Here is a 17,815-nt window from a genome sequence, read left to right as displayed (position 1 = left end):
TTTCCCTTGCTGCTTTTAATATTTTTTCTTCGTATTTAATTTCTGATATTGATTAATATGTGTCTTGTAATGTGTGTCTTGTTTCTCCTTGTATTTATCCTGTATGGGACTCTCTGTGCTGCCTGGACTTGTGAAACAATGCCATTTGCAGCAACATGGATAGACCTAGAGAGTATCATTTTAAGGGAAGTAAGTTAGAGGAAGACAAATATCATATGACATCACTTGTATGTGGAATCTAAAATATGATGCAAATGAACTTATTTACAAAACAGGAAAAGACTCACAGACAGAAAACAAACTTACGGTTACCAGAGGGGAGAGTGGGGAGAGTGGGGCAGGGAGGGATAAATTAGGAGTTTGAGATTAACATGCACATACTTCTATATCTAAAATAAGTAAACAGCAAGGACCTACTGTATAGCACAGGGAACTGTACTCAATATCTTGTAATAACCTATAAAATGGAAAATAATCTAAAAAGGAATATCTATACATATATATAAATAACTGAATTAGTTTGCTGTACACTTGAAACTAATACAACATTGAAAATCAACTATACTTCAATAAAAAAATAAAAGATAAATACGTGGGTAAATTTGAAAGAATATTGACTGCATGAAGTAACAACAGTAATAATAAAATAACAACAATATCCTGTACTCCAATAAAGATGTTAAAAAAACAACACTATCTTGTGATATTATATATATGTATATATATACAGTTATCTACATACAGAAGTTATATACATATGTGTATATATATATATACAGTTGATCTTGAATCAAGAGAGAGTTGGAGCACTGACCCTCCATGGAGTGGAAAATCCACATATAACTTATAGTCAGCCCTACATATATGCAGTTGGGTTCCTCCACATCTGCTGTCCCACATCCCTGGATCAACCGACTACAGATTGCTTAGTACTGTAGAATTTCCTATTGAAAAAAATCCATGTATAAGTGGACCCACACAGTTCAAACCCATGTTGTTCAATGTTCAACTGTTTATAAATAATATATATAATCAAAATATATGCTAGCCGTAGAATAAAAGGCAAAAAAAAAAAAAAAGAAATGCAGTTAAAAGGTTCTAGGGTCCTTCTGCTATTTAGAAAGTAACAAAAGTACTACTCTACATTAGACTTGAATAAAACAAGAACACATGTTATTTCTGGAGCCACTCCTAAAAATAGTGGAAAAAATTTATATCTAACAAGTTAGTAAAGGGGAAAAATAGAATAATAAAAATTCTTAGTAAATTGAAAGCAAGGAAATAAAAGGATAGAAAAAGGAACGTAGAACATATGGAACTTAAAGAAAACAGTCTGATAGTCAACTTAAACCAGAATGTATGAATAATTATATTAAGTGTTAATCTACTGAACACTCCAATTAAAAGATAAAGATGATCATATTGGATTTAAAAACAAAACTCCAGTATATGCTACTTATAAGGGACATGTTTGAAATATAAAGACACTTAGGATGACATTAAAAGGATGGAAAATTATATATCAAGCAACACTAACCTAAGGGAAGTTGGTGAAACTATATTAATAACAAAGTAGAATTAAAGCAAAAAAAATTTACTGGAGATAAGACACATTTAACAATGATAGAGGAGTCTATCCAATAGGATCATATAAAATTGCTAATTGTAAGCACATGTGGATTAGATCATTGTTCAGCAAATATCTACTACTTAACCCTTCCTCACCACCTCCATAGAGAAATACACTTCTCTATTCCATTGAAGTTAGGCTTGTCCATGGGAATGAATTGCTTTGTCCAATGGAATGTAAATAGAAGTGCCAGATTGCCAGCTCTGAGCATGGGCTTTAAGAGGGAATGCATATTTCCATTTGTCTTTCTGAGAGTTTCTAACCTCCATGATGAAACTAATAGCCCCAGGAAGGCACTGCCCCTTCAACCTAAGCCCCAGAATGAGACATTTGGAATAGATTACAGCCAGGAACCAAGTCCAGCCAATCTGCAGCTGTGCTACCTCAGCTGATCTGTATGCCCACGAGAGAGAACTAACTAAGTAGTTACTGCTGTATGCCACTAAGATTTTGTGGATGCTTGTTGTGCAACAACAAATGACTGATAGATCACCTAATAACAAAACTTCAATATACATACATATATATATAAAGTAAAAATGTAACTAAAAAAAGAAATAGACAAACCCCACCCTTAATAACCATCTGATAGAAAAGTAGACCAAAACCCAGTAAGTATGTGAAAGATTGGAAAAGAATGAGTAACATCTTGACTTCATTGACATACACAAGTCATTGCAGCTCACAACTGCAGAATGCTCACTGTTTTCATTCTTAGGCACAGGAAACATTTTCTAAAGTTCACCATAAGCCAGGACACTGCTATATTTAAAATAGATAACCATCGAGAACTTACTGTATAGCACAGGGAACACTGCTCAATACTCTGTAATAACCTAAATGGGAAAAGAATTTGAAAAAGAATAGATACATGTATATGTAAAACTGAATCACTCTGTGTACACCTGAAACTAACACAACATTGTTAATCAATTATGCTCCAAGATAAAATAAAAATATTTTAAAAATCTAAATAAATTTCCAATGGATTGAAATCATACAGAGCATGATGGTCTCTAATTTAAGTACAAATCAATAAAAATAGCTAGAAAACCTTAAATGTTTGGTGAAAAAGCAATATAATTACATGTAACCCACAGATCAGAGAAGGAATAACAATGGAAGTTAATTTGATATGTTAAGCACTCTGGTGGCCATTAGGTTTGCATGTTCAATGTAGAAACCCTACAATAAAAAAAAAAAAAAAAAAAAAGAAACCCTACAATAATCCTCTCCCATTGTTTTATTAATGATTAATTATTTTCCTAATTACTAGTTAGAATGTGTTCCTCTGTTACAGTGCTAATTTACAGTTAAAAGACTTTTCCACAGTGAGGGGATATTTTAATTGTTATAGGCAATTGAGAGAAAATACTGATGACTATTCATTTCTTGGGTGAAGTGAAGGGTGAAAGACATCACAGTGCAGTAAAAAATAAAGGTAATTAGCAGTAACTGCATTATTAAATATGAATGAAAGTCTTTTAATTAAACAATGTTTATTCAGTATTTCACTGAAATAACATTAAACTATTTAATCAAAATAGCACATTGGAGATAAAAAGAGTCAATTGTTAAAAATAAAAATAATGATAATTAGTGACTCAAATGATAAACCATTATGCTCAGAATCAAATGAATAAAATTGGCCAGTCAAACATAAAGCAAGGAAATACAGCAAATGATAGTATCCATCCCATTAAGGTAGTTATTTGGAGTTTTATGAGTCATAATATTGTACATGTTTAATTTACATGTTTGATTTGGTTTCACAGTATATTATATGTTATAAAGGTAAGGAAGTTATGTTTCCTCTTGTTTGAACATATTTTTAAATGTTATAATGAAGTAATGCAGGAAAAGATTGATAATATTGAAAGGTTTTTTTATTTAAATGGGTATGTACACTTTTTGGGTTAGAGAAACAACACCGTGAAAATGAGTGTGTGTGTGTAATAAATACTTGTGAAATAACAAATACATAGTATATGTAATATGTACATTATATATATTGGTCTGCCCCCATGTTTCTACCAAAATTTTGTTTTTGACCCCAATTACTGATATAAGGCTCTTAAACACTTATCCATGGGGAATAAGTTCCAGGAATTCCAGTGGATGCCTGAATATGCCAGATAGTACTGAACCCTAAATATACAGTTGACCCTTGAACAATACGGGTTTGAACTGTGGTGGTCCACTTATACAAGAATTAGTTTTCAATAAATATGTATTATAGTACTAGAAAATCTGCAGTTGATTGGTTGAATCCATGGATTTGGTACTGCAGATATGCAAGGCTGATGCAGATTTTTTTTACTGTGTCGGGTCCATGCCCCTAGTCCCTGCATTGTTCAAAGGTCAACTGTACTATGATTTTTCTTATACTAATGGGCTGGTAGTGTATACAGCATGGACAAGCTTGACAAAGGCACGATTCATGTCCTGGCTGGGACAGAGCAGAATGGCACGAGATTTCATAATGCTACTCAGAAAGGTGTGCAGTTAAAAACTTATGAATTGTTTATTTGTGGAACTTTCCATGTAGTATTTTTGGACCACAGTTTAATGTGGGTCACTGAAACCATGAAAAGTGAAACCACAGATAAGGGAGGATGACTGTAATTTCTTGAGCGATAAGAGTCTCTGATACAGAGCTCCTAAATCTCTTACAATTTCCTGACTCATAGGAGTGTCAACTCTTGGTGGGCTCCTGGATGAGGGATGGTCATTAGACCAAACCATGATTAGAAGCTTGTAACTTTCAGCCCTACCTACCCAGTCCTCTGGAAAAGAGAGAGGGGCTGGAAAATGAGTTAACTGATCATGCCTACATGATGCAGTCTCCATAAAAATTCCTAAAGTATGGGGTTTAGAGAGCTTTCAGCTAACTAAACTTGTGGAGATGCCTGTGGGTGGCCTCCAGAAGGGCATGGAAGCTCTGTGCCACTTCCCACATGCTTTGCCCAATGCATTTATTTCATCTGCCTATTCCTGAGTTGTATTCTCTTATAATAAACAAGTAATCTAGTGAGCAAAATGTCTTCCTGAGTTCTGTGAACTGCTCTATCAAATTATCACATCCAAGGAGGGGGTCCATGGGAATCCCTGATTTATAGCTGGTGGGTCAGAAGCACAGGTGACAACCTGGATTGTGATTGATATCTGAAGTCTGGGTGGAGGGCAGTCTTGTGGGACTAAGCCCTTAAACTTTGGGGTCTGTGCTAACCATAGGTAGATAGTATCAGAATTGAATTGAATTGTAGGACAGCTGACTGGTGTCAGAATTGGTCAGTGTGGGGAAAAACCCACACATCTGGTCACAGAAGGGTGAGCGTAACAGTAAAGGAAAACACCAAGCATTTTCCCAAGACACTACTAGTACATACATATTTGTCAGTGAATCAGAAATATCATGTATATGGTATCATTGTTTTCACTATTATATATTCTATTTTCCAGTAACAATCACTGGAAATACAATCACAATAACAGAAAAATAGATTCCATTTATATAATCTATAAAAAAAACCCTAAGACTAATCCTGAACAAGAAACATGTGGAATCAGTATGAAGAGAAACCACCTATTTCTGTCCTAAGTAGAAGATCTCAATGAGTAGAGAATTTCACTTTTCTGGATCAGAATACTGAATATTGCAAAATATTCTCAGGCACTGACATCAGTGGTAGTGGTTTAGGGCCATTTCAATACCTCCCGTGCAACTGCTCTTGGAAGTTTATGGAACTTGGGAGGACATGATTAGAGAACCAATAAACACTCATGGGGTTTCCTGTAAATGAAGGCAGGTCATAAGGGAGGGAACACATATTTAATAGTAGCTCATGAAAGCAAGCATCCCTCTGCCAAATCCTTCCAAATAGTTTATGTCACTCCATCTTTCATGCCCAGGTATGGCCAGGAGCAATGTGGATATCATTTTAAACAATTTGAGCTGGTGATTCTACTTCTGGGACTCTTTTTAAAGCAAAGAACCTAAAATACACACCAGTATTTAGGCACAAAGATGTCAAGAACAATATTACTTGTAACAGAAAAACCTGACAAAAAGTCTAATAGTTCCATAATTATGAAAGAGTTCACATTAACCCAAATCAAATTAAAGCATGCCAGATTCTTGCTTTTCCCTCATTCATCAGATCTAATGGGTTGTCAAGTTGTCTTAATTCTACTTTCTAAATATTTCTCAGATGTTGGCTTCTTAAAGATGAAGTTCTAGGGAAATCAGGTATTCTAAATAAGATATGTGGCTGGTTATGTTCTTTACCAAGACCCTTTATCTCTGAAGGAGTAAATTAGTTACCTCCAAAATAAATAAGGAGCTGACACCAAAGGATTAATTTCTATTTTTTTTTTTTTTTTTTTTTGCGGTACGCGGGCCTCTCACTGTTGCGGAGCACAGGCTCCGGACGCGCAGGCTCAGCCGCTCCGCGGTATGTGGGATCTTCCCAGACCGGGGCACGAACCCGTGTCCCCAGCATCGGCAGGCAGACTCTCAACCACTGTGCCACCAGGGAAGCCCCTAATTTCTATTTTTGAAAAAATTAGTATGAGTATTGTAATTCAATATAATGCAGTTATTGACTTTTTTGTTTAATTAAATTGTTTTATTGAAAATGAGGTTCTGATACATCTGATACATCTTCCTTACCTTCCTTACCTTTCAGTATAAAATACTAAAAATGTCAGTGACAAATTTGGAAGCCAGAGACACCTGGGCCAGAAATTGGGATGGTAGGATTAGAAAGTATCAAGAATCACTGACTGAGGAGATGACTTCTACTTCTGACAATATAGTACACTAATTGACTCAAACAATGTTTTTGGTTTAAATAACTAACAAGCTGAATTTTAAAAAATTAATGTGTTGCCAAGATGACATTTTTAGCTCTTCACAGTTCACAAATGAAGTGAAAGCAGAAATCCTAGAAGTTAAGCATATACCCAAACCAGCTAGATGTAGGGGCAGGAGATAAAACGTAGAGACCATCTAGGCTAGTGCGTCTAATAGGAAAATTCTAATAGAAATGATCCTAATAGGAGAACTCCAACAGGGAGAATGATACACATTCACTGGAATGAATCCAGAAGCATTATAGCCTAGCAGTTAAGAGCATAGATTCTGGGTCCAAACTGCCTGGGTTTAAATCCCAGCTCTTCCAATGACCTTGAAGAAGGCACTTTTCCTCCCTTTGCATCAGTTTCTTTATCTGTAAAATAAGGATAATAATGTAACTATCTCATATGGTTGTTCAGAGCATTAAATTAGTTAATATACATAAAGATCTTAGAGATGGGGAGTGGAGACAAGATAGCAGAGTACAGGGACATAAGCTCAACTCTTCTTATGAACACACCAAAATCACAACTAACTGCTGAACAACCATCAACTAAAAACACCAGAACCTAACAAAAAAGATACTCAACATCCAAAGACAAAGAAGAAGCCACAATGAAATGGTAGGATGGGTACAATCACAATAAATCAAATCCATTACCTGTTGGGTGGGGGACCGACAAACTGGAAAATAATTATATAATTTCATCCCACAGGAGTGAAGTTCTGAGCCCCACATCAGGCTCCCCAACCTGGGGGTTTGGCAGTGGGAGGAGGAGCCCCCAGAGCATTTGGATTTGAAGGTCAGCAGGGTTTGATTGCAGGAATTCCACAGGACTGGGAGAAATGATGTTCCACTCTTGGAGGGTGCACACAAGGATTCATATGACGAACCCAGGGGAAAAAGCACTGACCTCATAGGAGCATGGACCAGACCTACCTGTTGGTATTGGAAGGTCTCCTGCAGAGGTGGGGGGCAGTTATGGTGCACTGTGGGGACAAACACACTGGTGGCAGTAGTTCTGGGGAGTACTCACTGGCATCAGCCCTCCTGGAGGCTGCCATTTTCTCACCAAGTCCTGGCCCCACCCAACAACCTGTAAGCTCCAGTGCTGGGACACCTCAGGCCAAACAACCAACAGGGTGGGAACATATCACCAGCCATCAGAAGACAGGCTGCCTAAACTATTCCTGAGCCCACAGCTACCCACTAGACACATGCCTTGACACGGCCCTGCCCAGAAGAGGGACAAGACCCAGTTCCACCCAACAGTGGGCAGGAACCAGTCCCTTCCACCAGGAAGCGTGCATAAGCATCTTAACCCAGCCTCATCCATCATGGGGCAGACAGCAGAAGCAGGAAGAACTACAACCCTGCAGCCTGTTAAATGGAAACTACAATGACAGAAAGGTAGGCAAGAAGAGATGGCAGAGGAGTATGTCCCAGATGAAGGAACAAGATAAAACCTCAGAAGAACAACTAAGTGAAGTGGGGATAGGCAATCTACCTGAAAAAGAATTCAGAGTAATGATAGCAAAGATGATCCAAGATTTTGGAAAAAGATTGGAGGCACAGACCAAGAAGATACAAGAAATGTTTAACCAAGAGCTAGAAAGTCTAAAGAACAAACAGAAAGAGATAAACAATACAATAACTGAAATGAAAAATACACTATAAGAAATCAATAGCAGAATAAATCAGGCAGAAGAACAGATGAGTGAGCTGGAAGACAGAATGGTGGAAATCACTGCTACAGAACAGACTAAAGAAAAAAGAAAGGAAAGAAATGAGGACAGTCTAAAAGGCGTCTGTGATAACATTAAATAAAACAACATCCACATTAATAGGGGTTCCAGAAGGAGGAGAGAAAGAAAGGGATTGAGAAAACACTTGAAGAGATAATAAGCAAAAACTTCCCTAACATGGGAAAGGAAACAGTCACACGAGTCCAGGAAGTGCAGAGAGCCCCATACCGGATAAAGTCAAGGAGGAACTTGCCAAGACATTTATTAATCAAAAATTAAAGACAAAGAGAAAATATTAAAAGCAGCAAGGGAAAAGCAACAAATAACATACAGAGGAATTCCCATAAGATTATCAGCTGATTTTTCAGTAGAAACTGTGCAGTACAGAAGGGAGTGGCATGATACATTTAAAGTGATGAAAGGGAAAAAACTACAACAGGAAGATTCTACCCAGCAAGGCTCTCATTCAGATTTGATGGAGAAATCAAAAACATTGCACGCAAGCAAGGCTAAGAGAATTCAGCATACCTAAACAGCTTTGCAACAAATGCTAAAGGAACTTCTCTAGGCAGAAAAAGTAAAGCCCACAACTAGAAACAAGAAAATTACAAATGGGAAAGCTCACTGAAAAAGGCAAAAATACACTAAATGTAGGAAATCATCCACACACAAATATGATATTGAAACCAGAAATCATGAGAAAAGGAGAGTACAAATGCAGGATGTTAGAAATGTATCTGAAATTAAAAGACCATCAACTTAAAAAAATATTGTTTATATATAGACTGCTATATCAAAACCTCATGGTTACTGTAAACCAAAAATTTACAATAAATACACACACAAAAAAAGAAAAGGGAATCCAAACACAACCCTAAAGTTAGTCATCAAATCACAAGAGAAGAGAACAAAAGAGGAAGGGAAGAAAAAGGACTTACAAAAACAAATCCAAATCAATTAACAAAATTGCAATAAGGACATACATATCAATAATTACCTTAAAATTAAATAGATTACATATTCTAACCAAAAGACATAGACTGGTTGAATGGATACAATTACAAGACACATATAAATGCTGTCTACAAGAGACCCACTTCAGACCTAGGCACACATACAGACTGAAAGTGAGGGGAAAAGGATATTCCATGCAAATGGAAATCAAAAGAAAGCTGGAGTAGCAATTTTCATATCAGACAAAATAGACTTTTAAATAAAGACTATTATAAGAGACAAAGAAGGACCCTACATAATGATCAAGAGATCAGTCCAACAACCCTCAGAATGGGAGAAAATATTTGCAAATGAAGCAACTGACAAAGGATTAATCTCCAAAATTTACAAGCAGCTCATGCAGCTCAATATCAAAAAAACAATCAACCCAATCCAAAAATGGTCAGAAGACCTAAATAGACATTTCTCCAAAGAAGATATACAGATTGCCAACAAACACATGAAAGAATGCTCAACATCATTAATCATTAGAGAAATGCAAATCAAAACTACAATGAGATATCCTCTCACACCAGTCAGAATGGCCATCATCAAAAAATCTACAAACAGGGCTTCCCTGGTGGTGCAGTGGTTGAGAGTCCGCCTGTCAATGCAGGGGACACAGGTTCGTGCCCCGGTCCAGGAAGATCCCACATGCCACGGAGCGGCTGGGCCCGTGAGTCGTGGCCGCTGAGCCTGCACGTCCAGAGCCTGTGCTCCGCAGTGGGAGAGGCCACAACAGTGAGAGGCCCGTGTACCGCAAAAAAAAGAAAACAAAAATCTACAAACAATAAATGCTGGAGAGGGTGTGGAGAAAAGGGAACTCTCTTGCACTGTTGGTGGGAATGTAAATTGATATCGCCACTATGGAGAACAGTATGGAGGTTCCTTAAAAAACTAAAAATAGAACTACCATACAATCCAGCAATCCCACTACTGGGCATATACCCTGAGAAGACCATAATTCAAAAAAAGTCATGTACCAAAATGTTCATTGCAGCTCTATTTATAACAGCCAGGACATGGAACCAACCTAAGTGTCCATCAACAGATGAATGGATAAAGAAGATGTGGCACATATATACAATGAAATATTACTCAACCATAAAAAGAAATGAAATTGAGTTATTTGTAGTGAGGTGGATGGACCTAGAGACTGTCATACAGAGTGAAGTAAGTCAGAAAGAGAAAAACAAATACCATATGCTAACACATATATATGGAATCTAAAAATAAAAAGGTCATGAAGAACCTAGGGGCAAGATGGAAATAAAGACGCAGACCTACTAGAGAACAGACTTGAGGACATGGGGAGGGGGAAGGGTAAGCTGGGCCAAAGTGAGAGAGTGGCATGGACATATATACACTACCAAACGTAAAATAGATAGCTAGTGGGAAGCAGCCGTATAGCACAGGGAGATCAGCTCTGTGCTTTGTGACCACCTAGAGGGGTGGGATAGGGAGGGTGGGAGGGAGGGAGACACAAGAGGGAAGAGATATGGGGACATATGTATATGTATAACTGATTCACTTTGTTATAAAGCAGAAACTAACACATCATTGTAAAGCAATTATACTCTAATAAAGATGTTAAAAAAATAAATAAAAATTTTAAAAAAAGAGAGAGATCCAAGAAGATATAACAATTGTAAATATCTTTGCAGTCAACATAAGAGCACCTCAATATATAAGGCAAATGCTAACAGCTATAAAAGGAGAAATTGACAGTAACACAATAATAGTGGGGGAATTTAACACCTCACTTTCATCAGTAGAGCATCCAGATACAAAATCAATATGGAAACAAATGCCTTAAATGACATATTAGACTACAGATGCACTTAACTGGTATTTATAGAGCATTACATCTGAAAGCAGCAGAACACACATTCTTTTCAAGTCCACTCAGAACATTCTCCAGGAGAGATCACATGCTGGGACACAAAGCAAGTCTTGGTAAATTTTAAAAAATCAAAATCATATCAAACAACTTTCTGACCAAAATGCTATGAGATTAGAAGTCTAGTACAAGAAAAAAAAACTGTAAAACACAAGAAGACATGGAGGCTAAGCAATATTCTACTCAAAACCCAATGGATCACTGAAGAAATCAAAGAGGAAATAAAAAAAAATACCTGGAGAGATGAAAACAAAAGCATGACGATCCAAAACCTATGGGACACAGCAAAAGAAGTTCTAAGAGGGAAGTTCATATCAATACACTATTACCTCAAGAAACAAGAAAAATGACAAATAAACAATGTAAGCTTACAATAAAGCAACTAGAGAAAGAAGAACAAACAAAACCCAAAGTTAGCAGAAGGAAAGAAATCATAAAGATCAAAGCAGAAATAAAAATGGCATAGAATCCAAGAAATCAATAGAAAAGATCAATGAAACTAAAAGGTGGTTCTTTGAGAAGATAAATAAAATTGATAAGCCTTTAGCCAGACTCATCAAGAAAAAATGGAAGAAGGCTCAAATCAATAAAATTAGAAATAAAAAAGGAGACCTTACAACAGATATCACAGAAATACAAAGGATCATAAGAGATTATTACAAGCAACTATATGCCAATAAAATGGACAACCTGGAAGAAATGGGCTAATTCGTAGAAAGGTACAATCTCCCAACACTAAACCAGGAAGATATAGAAAATATGAACAGACCAATCACAAGTACTGAAATTGAAATTGTGATTTAAAAACTCGCAAAAAGTCCAGAACCAGATGGCTTCACAGGTGAATTCTATAACATTTAGTGAAGAGCTAACACCTGTCTTTCTGAAATGCTTCCAAAAAACTGCAGAGGAAGGAATACTCCCAAACTCATTCTATGATGCTAGCATCACCCTGATGCCAAAACCAAAGACACCACAAAAAAAGATTACTGACCAATATTACTGATGAACATAGATGCACAATTCCTCAACAAAATACTGGCAAACCGAATCTAACAATACATTAAAAGGATCATACACCATGATCAAGTGGGGTTTATCCCAGTGATGCAAGGATTCTTCAATATCCACAAATCAATCAGTGTGATACACCACATTAACAAACTAAAGAATAAAAACCATATGATCATCTCAACAGATGCAGAAAAAACTTTTGACAAAATTCAACACCCATTTATAATAAAAACTCTCCAGAAAGTGGGCATAGAGGGAACAAACCTCAACATAATAAAGACCATATATGACAAACCTACAGCTAACATCATACTCAATGGTGAAAAGCTGAAAGCATTTCCTCTAAGATCAGAAATAAGACAAGGATGTTGACTCTCCCCACTTTTACTGAACATAGTTTTGGAAGTTGTAGCCACAGCAATCAGAAGAGAAAAAGAAATAAGAGGAATCCAAATTGAAAAAGAAGTAAAACTGTCAGTGTTTGCAGATGATATGATACTATACTTAGAAAATTCTAAAGATGCTACCAGAAAACTACTAGAGCTCATCAATGAATCTGGTAAAATTACAGGATACAAAATTTATACAGAGAAATCAGTTGCATTTTTATACACTAATAACAAAAGATCAGAGAGAGAAATTCAAGGAACAATCCCATTTACCATCACAATAAAAAGAAAAAAAGTACCTAGGAATAAACCTACCTAAGGAGGCAAAACTCCTATACTCTGAAAACTATAAGATGCTGATGAAAGAAATCAATGGTGACACAAACAGATGGAAAGATATACCATGTTCTTGGATCGGGAGAATCAATATGGTCAAAATGACCATACTGCCCAGGGAATCTACAGCTTCAGTGCAATTGCTATCAAATTACCAAGGCCATTTTTCTCAGAACTAGAACAAAAAATTCTTAAAATTTATAGAGTCCCAAAAGACCCCAAATAGCAAAAGCAATCCTGAGAAAGAAAAATAGAGTTGGAAGAATCAGGCTCCCTGACTTCAGACTATATTACAAAGCTGCACTAATCAAAACAGTATGGTACTGGCACAAAAACAGACATAAATCAATGGAACAGGATAGAAAGCCCAGAAATAAATCCACACACCTACGGTCTATTAATATACGGCAAAGGAGGCAAGAATAATACAATGGAGAAGAGACAGTCTCTTCAAAAAATGGTAGTGGGAAAACTGGACAGCTACATATAAAAGAATGAAATTAGAACATTCTCTAACACGATACACGAAAATAAACTCAAAATTGATTAAAGACCTAAAAGTAAGACAAGACACTATAAAACTCTTAGAGGAAAATATAGGCAGAACACTCTCTGACATAAATCGCAGCAATACCTTTTTTATCTGTCTCCTAGAGTAATGGAAATAAAAACAAAAATAAATGGGACCTAATTAAATTCAAAAGCTTTTGCACAGCAAAGGAAAACACAAACAAAATGAAAAGACAACCCACAGAATGGGAGAAAATATTCACAAACAATGTGACTGACAAGGGATTATTCTCCAAAATTTACAAACAGCACATGCAGCTCAATATCTAAAAAACAAAGAACCCAATGAAAAAATAGAAGACCTAAATAGACATTTCTCTAAAGAAGACATACAGATGGCCAAGGGACACATGCAAAGATGCTCAACATCGCATATTATTAGAGAAATGCAAATCAAAACTACAATGAGATATCACTTCACACTAGTCACAATGTCCATCATCAAAAAGTCTAAAAACAGTAATTGCTGGAGAGGCTGTTGAGAAACATGAACCCTCCTACACTGTTGGTGAAAATATAAATTGGTACAGCCTCTATGCAAAACAGTATGGAGGTTTCTTAAAAAACTAAACATAGAGTTACCATATGATCCAGTAATCCCACTCCTGGCCATATATATGGAGAAAACCATGGTTTAAAAAGATACTTGCACCCCAATGTTTATTGCAGCACTGTTTACAATAGCCAAGACATGGAAGCAACCTAAATGTCCATTAACAGATTAATGGATAAAGAAGATGTGGTACATATATAGAAAGGAATATTACTCAGCCATTAAAAAGAATGAAATAATGCCATTTGCAGCAACATGAATGGATGTGTACATTATCATACTAAGTGAAGTAAGGTGGGCAGAGAAAGACAAATATCACATGATATCACATATGTGGAATCTAAAAAAATGATACAAATGAACTTATTTACAAAATATAAACAGACTCACAGACTTAGAAAACAAAGTTATGGTTACCAAAGGGGAAAAGAGGGGGGAGGAATAAATTGGGAGTTTGGGATTAACATATACACACTACTATATATAAAATAGATAATCAACACAGACCTACTGTATAGCACAGGGAACTCTACTCAGTATTATGTAATAACCAAAATGGGAAGAGAATTTGTGGAAGAATAGATATATGGATATGTATAACTGTATTACTTTGCTGTATACCTGAAACTAACACAACATTGTAAATCAACTGTATTCCAATATAAAATAAAACATTTTTAAAATGCTACACAAATATAAATATATCAAACATTAAATAAAATAAAGTTCTTAGAATGCCTAGCAGATAGCAAGAACTATATAATTGTTATAAATAGGGACAACAACATGTGTGTAATCATAAATAAGGAATAATTCACCATGTGGACAGGGGCCATGATAAAATTGGGTCTTTTGACATTGGAGTTGGTTAAATGAAGAGGAGGGTATTTCTTGAAAATTCTTAACTACAGCTGGTGCTCAGAAAAGTTTGAGGTCTGAATTCATGCCGTGGTTTGTTTGTTTGTTTGTTTGTTTTTTGTCTGAAACCCCTCAAGCAGTATGATATGTGGAATCTAAAAAATCATACAAACGAATGTAAATGTAAAACAGAAACAGGTCACAGATATAGAAGACAAACTAGCAAAGGGGAGAGGGAAGGTGGGAGTGGCAAATTAGGGATTTGGGATTAAGAGATAAAAAACTACTATGCATAAAATAGATAAGCAACAAGGATATATGGTATATCATAGGGAATTATAAGCATTATCTTCTAATCACTTTTAATGGAATATAGTCTGTGAAAATAGTGAATCACTATGCTGCACCCCTAAACTAATATAATATTGTGAATCAACTATACTCCAATTTTAAAAAGTGGGGCTGACACCCAGGTAACAATTAGAATGAAATAAATATCCTTTCTGTGAAAATAGAAACTTCAACTCAGACCACACGTTGAATTTTATGGCCAGAAAAATTATCTTTTGGGAAATAAAGTCATTTTCAGGCAAACGAAAACATTTCTTTACTGAGAGACGGATACTTAAAGAGAATTCTAAAGGATCCAATTTAGACATGAGAAAATGATCCCTAATGGAAGATTTGAGATGCAAAAAGACATAGTGAGTTCAAGGAGCTTGCCTGTATTTTATAAGGTCTCATGTGGAGGTGGGCTGGTATTGCATTTGTCACTTGTACCCAAAATGATATTCAATATTTATGAAGTGTTTTGAGTGCCTTCTATAAAAGATACATACAGATCCTAAGTGTTATGGTTTAATAAAACAATACCAAAATTACTGATAAATATTATCAGAAAAGTCAATATTTGTAGTATGTAATTCTATTGTTAGCATTTCATTTCATTGGCATGCATAGGCAATATTGATATAAATAACTTTTAATTGTATACTCTAATAAATAATTGTTTTTTAATTTAATAAGTTATGTGATCTATAGCATGTATAGGGAAAATCACATCATATAAAGTCTCCTGTGTTTTTTCTGTATGTTGTAAAACATCATTATGGTCTTATAATAATTTGTATTTTGTTTGTAATTGTACCTTCATAAGTGTAATTGTCATAAATCAAGTTTCTTCAGCATTCTGTAAGCATCACATAAATAACAGCCATATTACAGTATTTTTAAAAAGAAAGGGCAAGCAATGATATGGTAAATATCTGGGCACACCTAAATAAAAACTGACTGAATAAATAAAATAGTAATAATATCTAATTTAAGGGGGGGGAAAGGAAAAACTAAATTACTGGATTGAAAGGGCATATAAATTGGGGGTGATGTTGTTTTGAGTTAAAGTGTTTTATGGCCTTCATATTATCTTGAAAGAAGATAAACATACTAATTTTAGAGAGGAGATCAAGATGGCAGAGTAGAAGGACAAGGAGCTCACCTCCTCCCACAAATACATCAAAAATACATCTACACGTGGAACGGTTTTCACAGAATACCTACTAAACGCTGGCGGAAGATATCATACTATCAAAGCTTCAAGAAAGGTCACCGCATAACTGGGTAGGAAGAAAGGAGAAGAAAAGGAATCAGGATGGGACCTGTGCCCCTGGGAGGGAGCTGTGAAGGAGAAAGCTTCTCTCACCCTGGGAACCCCCTTCCTCTGCTGGGAGATCAGCTGGGACAGACAGGGAGCTTCAGAGACTCGAGAGTGCAGCAGCCAGATTGTGGCAGGCAGAATGGAGAGAGAGCAGCACAGACAATCTGGCCACCTCGCTGCACTGCCCAGCTTGAGACACGCATCTGATGGTGCATGCAGGGGCTGGGTGCTGAAACTCATGCTTCAGCAGACAGATCCAGGAATAGGACTGGGGTCCGTTGCATAGAGACAGCCTGAAGAGACTGTAGTTCAATCTGGGCCACAGCCAAGAGTGTATACAGGACGGAGCTCGGGTCTGCCATAGAAGCCCCATTGTTTATGGGTGTGTGAGGTGAGGGGCAGGGCTCCGCCACTGCAGCCTCATTCTCACCTTGCTCACAGTGGGCACGGCTCCACCTCTGTGAGCTCTGGGAGTGTGCAAGCGCTGGTGGGTTGCCCACATGCAGAGGTGGGACTGAAATTTGGGCTGTGTCCCAGAGGCTGTTTGAAGTCAGTGGATTTACACCACTGGCTTTGTAAGCTCAGGGCCTGTGGGACATCCAAGAGGATTACTGGTGCTCCAGTGGCTGGGGTGGGTCCAGTGTTAGCAGCTGTGGGCTTTGCAGGCACGTGCACATGGAGGTGGGGCTGGGGTCTGGGCTGATTCCATAGCTCCCACAGATGGGCCCAATGCCTGAGTAGATTTGCACTGGTGTTTTGCACTGGTAGATTTGCACTGGTGGTTTGTGTATACAGCACCTGAGGGACATCTGGGCCTATTGCCTGCATTCCCCTGGTTGAGATGGGGCTGAGGTCAGTGCCAACAACAGTGTATTTTGTGAGCCTGCACATCAGATGACAGGTGACACCACAAAGCGTACACACTTCCCTGTGGACAGCTCCTGCAGAGGAATACTCAGTGACTCCTCTCTCAGTGGGAGTACTCCAGTTGGGCCTATCTCACACCACAGCTCAGAAAAGGATCTGGGGGCTTCTACTCCAACTGGGGAGCAGACCCTGCCCCCAGCAGGGCTGTGAAAACCACCTAGCAAAGAGTAGGTGCTGCTTAACATATGGTGCAGGCTCTGGTCACCACAACACCAATCAATCACACCTCCTATCAAGGGGATAACAGCCAGCACACACTGAGGAAACACGTGGCAGGCATCCATATTAAAAACAGCCCTCACGCCAAAAATATTAGACTCGTGCAGGCTACGCAGGGATGCTCCCATATAAAAACAGCCCTTCAAGACCACAGTAGATAACTGTTTC

At 37.2% G+C, this 17,815-nt stretch overlaps 1 long non-coding RNA gene across 1 annotated transcript; it reads right to left on the bottom strand.

Annotated features, from left to right (window-relative positions):
* Positions 1–297: 297 nt before the first annotated feature.
* On the bottom strand, positions 298–14,622 carry LOC116760903. Its single transcript, XR_004351885.1, has 3 exons — positions 14,591–14,622; positions 7,812–7,816; positions 298–490 (listed from the first exon to the last, which is right to left on the bottom strand). It is a non-coding gene; the product is annotated as an uncharacterized LOC116760903 (long non-coding RNA).
* Between the last annotated feature and the right edge of the window lie 3,193 nt (positions 14,623–17,815).

The sequence above is a fragment of the Phocoena sinus genome, chromosome 10 (genome assembly GCF_008692025.1).
Source record: "Phocoena sinus isolate mPhoSin1 chromosome 10, mPhoSin1.pri, whole genome shotgun sequence".
Lineage (NCBI taxonomy): Eukaryota > Metazoa > Chordata > Mammalia > Artiodactyla > Phocoenidae > Phocoena > Phocoena sinus.
Note: the sequence above shows the minus strand (reverse complement) of the source record. Positions and strands in the feature narration are given on the sequence as shown.